Below are 6,453 nucleotides of genomic sequence, written 5' to 3' on the forward strand. Positions count from 1 at the left end.
ATATATACACAATAGTTGTTATCTCATACACATCATTTTTTAGGCTCTAAAACTGTTACGTGTTTTTAAAATTAACTTTTATGCGATTCACACTCATGTTTTTTTAAACTTTAAAAGATAAAAATTTTATTGAAAACTACAGGAATGAAATATTTTTTGCGTTTTTGATTGACTCAGTGATAAAAAATATTATAGGAAATAAAGTATTGGGATTAATGAAGGGAAAATTATGAGAAATTATTAATGAAATTTTCGCAGTATAAAGTTTGAGTTTAACAGTCTCATAGATTTTTTTCTGCGATCTCTTACTTCATGATTATATTGAATAGCAATCATCATCGAACTCGCCGCAAAAAGTGCTGGGTTATTATAAGCAGAAATTTTAGTGAAATTTTGTGATTTCTATGAAGGTGATTGGGTGAAAACTGATGATTAGAATACAGTGCATGACTCCTTCAATTTTTACAATTTGAAAGAGTGATTTATGATCTTCAATCAGTCATTTATGATTTTAAAAAATTAATATCATTACATCTTAATTTTACTCCAGATGGTGTTAAAGATTTTGCTTTTTTGTTGCAGAAAACAATATATTTTTTTGAACACCTGCAAAATAAATCTATAGTTCAAGGAATCAATTGATGTACTCTCAACATCATTTCTCGCTACTATAATTTCGCGGAACTGGACTTTTTAAGAGGATTCTTCAAGTGCTGTACCTCCTGTGTTCCGGAAGGCAAGCATGTGGAGCAGAAAAATCGGTGATGTAAAAAATTGTTATAAATTGATTGAGATAAGTTCGAGAAATATAAAAAAATTTAAATATGGTGTACAATGGCTGAAAACTGAAAGCGACTCACTGAACACATTTTCTATTTATACTTATTCTAATGTGTGCGTTGCCTATACATTTATATATACTGTATATAAGCAGAATATGAAGACTTTCAATCATTTATCATACTTTCAGAGAATGTCTCTTTGAGTAGTAATAACTGTGTGTCAATTATTTTAAAGGCTAAACAGAAAACTACCAGCGAGGAGATTATAATTATCCTTATAAGCAATATTCAAGGTTTTTCAATTTTCTTTAATATACTGGTTCATTACCTTAAAATTGGATAATTTTTTTATAGTACTCCTCTTTATATAGAGTCAATGCAACCGCACACATTACTCTACGTATACACGAACAGGCTTTACAGAAGGGACTAAGTCAGTGCGCAAAAGTGTACTCAAGACCCTTGATAGACAATAATGCGTTCATACAAATTAAAATACGTGGAAATGCTGTGTAGTAGTATGTATACACTTTATTACTTTTTTCAATGTGAACTTGAGTATAAAATTCTAGGAATATAAAAAACTGCTTCTGAAAGTTGTTACAGGATGTAGTAATTGATTTTTAGAGCAATAAGTATACACTGTTAGAAAAATCTGTACTAGATTTAGTGTAAATGTAGTGGAAGCAAGAATGCACAACACGAAATTAAATTTAGTATACCAGCGTATGGTAAACTTAGTAAATTCATACTGAATTTAGTATACATGTGAATGAAATTTATTATACGCGTATACTAAATTCAGTATGAATATACTAAATATACTGTATGCAGGTATACTAAATTTAATTTCATGTTGTGACTTATTTCTTCCGTTATGCACATACTAAATCTAGTACAGATTTTTCTAACAGTGTACAAAGCAGACAATAAATAGAATAAGAATTAATCAGATCTAGAAAAATCGAGTCCTCTACTAATGTAAATATACAATTTGAGTGATACACACAACTGATATTTTTACAGCTCTTAGATTCCTGATCTGCAATTGCTTTTTCTCGAGAGCAAATTGGCAGTTGCAAATCCTAAGGTTTTCGCGATGCACAAAACAATCTTCGAAACAGTCAATGTCCATTATTTTCTGTTAAAAAACAAATGGTTATTTCCAGTTCTTTCAGAATCGATCGACACTTTTTTTCATATACTATAACAGAAGATAAATTGTAAATACAGATATCGTCTGTGATCACTACTACGCACACACTTTAAAATTGCTATAAATGGTTAGCTGATACAAAATAAACCTCATCAAGCAACTCAGTCAACTATATTCATTACCACCGAATGTGGTTTATGACACATTCTACATTACTCAACTATTTTTACAAATGTATGCAATAAAAGAACATTGAAAATTTGTAAAGGAGTAAATTACATCTGCCACTGGGAAATTGTCCAGCCAGAGCTGAATTTCAACTGTCCACTTGCATATACACAGAAAATCGCCCATCCTCCATTTTACACCGAAATGTGTTTTCAAGTGAGTTGCAAAAAATTTGAGCCACATAGGTTCATTCGGAGAATCTAGAGGAAAAGCATCATTTAGACAATGTTTTTTCTCATCCAGAGCAACATGAAGTGTCGTCTACAAACTGTCAGTCACCTGTCAAGATGATTTTGTCGGGCGTTATTTGGGTTAAATAGATGTTGATAAGCAGGTAAGTTATAATAATAACACCAGCACACCAAAAAAAGGTGGTCTGTCCGACAGACTACACTAGCATATCTATATGTTTTTGGGGTCGCTGAATTCGAATCCGGTGTCTAAATAACCAAGTTGTCTCGTATTTTTCTGAAAAACGAAAAAATAGACGTAAAATCGACAAAAACAGCAATTTTTCAGGTATAGTTTTGCAAAAAAAAATATTTTCTCGCCCGGTGGACTTAACCAACATATTTATATGTCTTCTGGGTCGCTGAATTCGACTCTGAGGCCCAAATAACCAATTTGGCTAATACTTTTTTGAAAATCGCAAAAATGGGCGTAAAATTGGCGAATACAGCGATTTTCCTTTTATACTTTTGCAAAAAAAAAATTCTCATGTCCAGTGGTCTAAATCAGCATATCCTTATGTTTTTGGGGTTGCTGAATTCGAATCCTGGGTTAAAATAACCAAGTTGGCTCATATTTGATCGGAAAATGCAAAAATAGAGGGAAATCGACGAAAACAACGATTTTTCGTGCATATTTTTGAAAAAAAAAATCTTCATCCCCAGTGGACTTATCCAACATATCCTTATGTTTTTGGTGTCACTGATTCTGAATCCGGGGTTCAAATAACCCAGTTGGCTCATATTTTATCGACAAACGCAAAAATAGATGCAAAGTCGACGGAAACAGCGATTTTTCGTGTATATTTTTGCAATAAAAAAATATATTTCCATGACCGGTGGACTTTACCAGCATACTCGATGTTGATCGTGGTGAAAGTGACATTTCAGATTATGGTAATGACGAGGATGATGATGAAACAGCGATATTAATAAATAAGTGTACATACCAGACAATGAAAAGATTAAAGTTCCTAAGCTATTTACGTCTGAAGAATTGAATGATTTATCGCGAGATCTCGGTCTCCCTAAATATGCTTCAAACTATCTTGCTACCGTTTTAAAGAAGAAGACCTTATTAGCTAAAGGAGTTAAATCAAGTTTCTAGAGAAATAGGGAAAAATAGTTTAGACAGTTTTGTATTTCTGAAGAAAATGATCATGGAAAATTAGTCTATTGTAAAAACATGAACGGATTAATGGAAGAAATGAAACCTGGACTGTATAGACGGGAAAATTGGCGGCTATTCATTCACTCTTCTAAGCGCAGTCTAAAAGCAGTGTTATTGCATAATACTAATGTTTACGCTCTAATTCCAATCCTGAAAAAAATCAATTACTCAACTTATAAGTGGAAAATTTGTGGGGATCTCAAAATGTGGTTTCAGAAATGGTAACAAACTTTGGTAAACTAGGCTGCCTTATGAATTTGAAGCTACATTTTCTTCATTCGCATATAAATAAGTTTCCAGACTACCTGGGAGACTTTACTGAAGAGCAAGGCGAACATTTCCACCAGGACATAAAACAGATGGAGAGGCGATATGAGGGATGTTGGGATATCAACATGATGGCTGACTACTGTTGGAGTTTAAAACGAGATCAAGTCAATCAAGGTACCAAACGAAAGTGAAACCCACTAAGTAGGCATTTTGAGGACAAAAGGTTTCGATACAAGCGATATAAAGAAAAATAAAAAATAAAAGAACCCTATAAGCCTGAGAGGCAAGGGGACACACGGTAATAAAGCACCCCAGCGGGAACATAATTTACTACGTCCACGTCGTTGTTCCTGGGTAACGCTAAAAGTAAATACAACTTATTTACAAAAAATCCTACTATTGCCATGGAAGGAGACTAACGCAAATTAAAAACCCCGTAACGTGAGACGCAAAGGGAATCTACAGTGAACGACAATCCCAGTCGAGGAAGGTAAAGGTTTAAAGGTTGCCGTCGATCTTATGTCTAATTTTGCGTTTTTCGATAAAATATGAGCCATCTGGGTTATTTGAAACCCGGATTCAGAATCAGTGACCCCAAAAACATAAGGGTATGCTGGACAAGTCCACCGGGGATGAAGATATATTTTTTTTGCAAAAATATGCACGAAAAACCGTGGTCTTCGTCGATTTTACCTCTATTTTTTCATTTTTCCATCAAATATGAGCCAACTGGGTTATTTTGACCCCGGAATTGGATTCAGCGACTTCAAAAACATAAGAATATGCTGATTTAGACCACCGGGCATGAAAAATGTTGTTGTTGCAAAATTATACAAGGAAAATCACTGTATTCGCCGATTTTATGTCTATTTTTGCGGTTTTAGAAAAATACGAGCCAACTTGGTTATTTGGACAGCGGATTCGACTTCAGCGACCCCAAAAACATATAGATATGCTAGTGTAGTCTGTCGGACAGACCACTTTTTTCTGTGCCGGTGTAATTACCGAACTTTTGATTTCCTCCCATTTACCAGTGACTATTAGTGTCTTGGAATAAGAATTGTACTTGGCGTGATATAATATCCAAATCTTAGGTTAGTCAAAACCTACATGACATTCAAACCCCCAAAGCCGGGATGTAAAAACTAAGTCGTGACCGTCTGCATCTTAATTGATGTCTGTTCGTTCGAAGAAATTTCCTCTAGATTTTCTGTATTCAAAAAAGTGAACTTAGCTGATGGTTGAAGTGAAAATACTTAATTGTATCTGTAAACGGTCATGATGGTACACAATGTTAAATGAAAGAAAGTTGAAAATTAGGCAAATATTATTTCAATTAGTTTCCTTATTAACAATTAGTTAGTCTAATATCGCAATGCGAATAGTTGCTTTGACAGGTGTTCAGGCGGCTGACAGCGCGATTCAGCATTCCACAACTCTCGGCATTGAGCCAAAATTCAGTCTCCAAATGATACTTTCCCCTAGATGGCCAGATGTGCACCTACGTTCAGGGGAATACATTTGAGACTTGAAAATTGTTTCAAATGCTCATTGGGAGACCAATGAAATTTGAGCTGCAACAAATTTAACACCAGCGTTTTTCTTCAAGGATATCCACTGTATTGAAATTGCAGAAAACTCTACAAATATTTTTCATTTTACAGAGTAGTTGAGTTTAAATTAAGAAAATGTAGTATGTAGAATATAATGTAGTATATAGTTTAGTATATAGTATATAGTGTAGCATATAATGTAGTATAAAGGAAAATGTAATTATGAAATCATAGATTCTTATTAATGAATGTCTCATATCTTCAGAACTTATGTAGTGTTGATGGTCACAAAATCGAGAAACCTTTATATAATTCAGAATTTGTTCATGGTTAATTTTAAATTGTAGCATTTTCCCCCTTTATCTCATAAAGGGCACACAGCTACCTCCATAAAATAACGAAAGAAGAATTTGAAGTATAAAATAATTTTATAAATTTGACCAACGAATTTACAAAGTAAAATATTGATTTTGAAGTAAATAGTGACGCCAGTGAAGCGGAGAACAATATTTAGTGTATTATACATATAAAAATATTACAATTATAATTTGAATTGATAATTAAAAATCCCTTTATTTGATTTTTGCTGTTCCTAATCATCCACTTAGCGCTTTTGTAAAACAAATAATCATCCAGGTTCATTTTTAAGAGCTCTAAACAATTTACTCTTCATTAGAACAGCAAGAAATACAAATTACCCATTAGGTTCTTTTCCAAAAAAGTATAAATTAAAATACTAAATCTTGAACATATTTCCAAAATAATTCTCAGTCTATTACCAGAAGTTGTGTCCTTAAAAAAATGTGCCAAATTGATTCCAATATCGCTAAACACTGTTTAGGAAGTTTTAAAACAAATTTGATTTGAAACTCAAACTTTTCTAACGAATCTAAGCGAAATATGATTATCATGTCTCAATTATCTGTCTCAATTATCAATAATAATTAATCATCTCAACCTCAATAATACAGTCTGTCAAGTTAAAGCGTGGGTGGCTTTACTCGCAGTCGGTAAGGTGTATCGACATGATTTTGGTGTCAAAATATTAAGAACAGCTCCCTCTTTC

General features: G+C 33.1%; 1 protein-coding gene across 8 annotated transcripts in view; it reads right to left on the reverse strand.

Annotated features, from left to right (window-relative positions):
- The window catches only part of LOC117177559 (SH3 and multiple ankyrin repeat domains protein 3), a 542,967-nt gene that overhangs the window by 316,697 nt on the left and 219,817 nt on the right, over positions 1-6,453 (reverse strand). The gene's annotated exons all lie outside the window — the stretch shown is intronic.

This window comes from Belonocnema kinseyi, chromosome 7, assembly GCF_010883055.1.
Source record: "Belonocnema kinseyi isolate 2016_QV_RU_SX_M_011 chromosome 7, B_treatae_v1, whole genome shotgun sequence".
NCBI lineage: Eukaryota > Metazoa > Arthropoda > Insecta > Hymenoptera > Cynipidae > Belonocnema > Belonocnema kinseyi.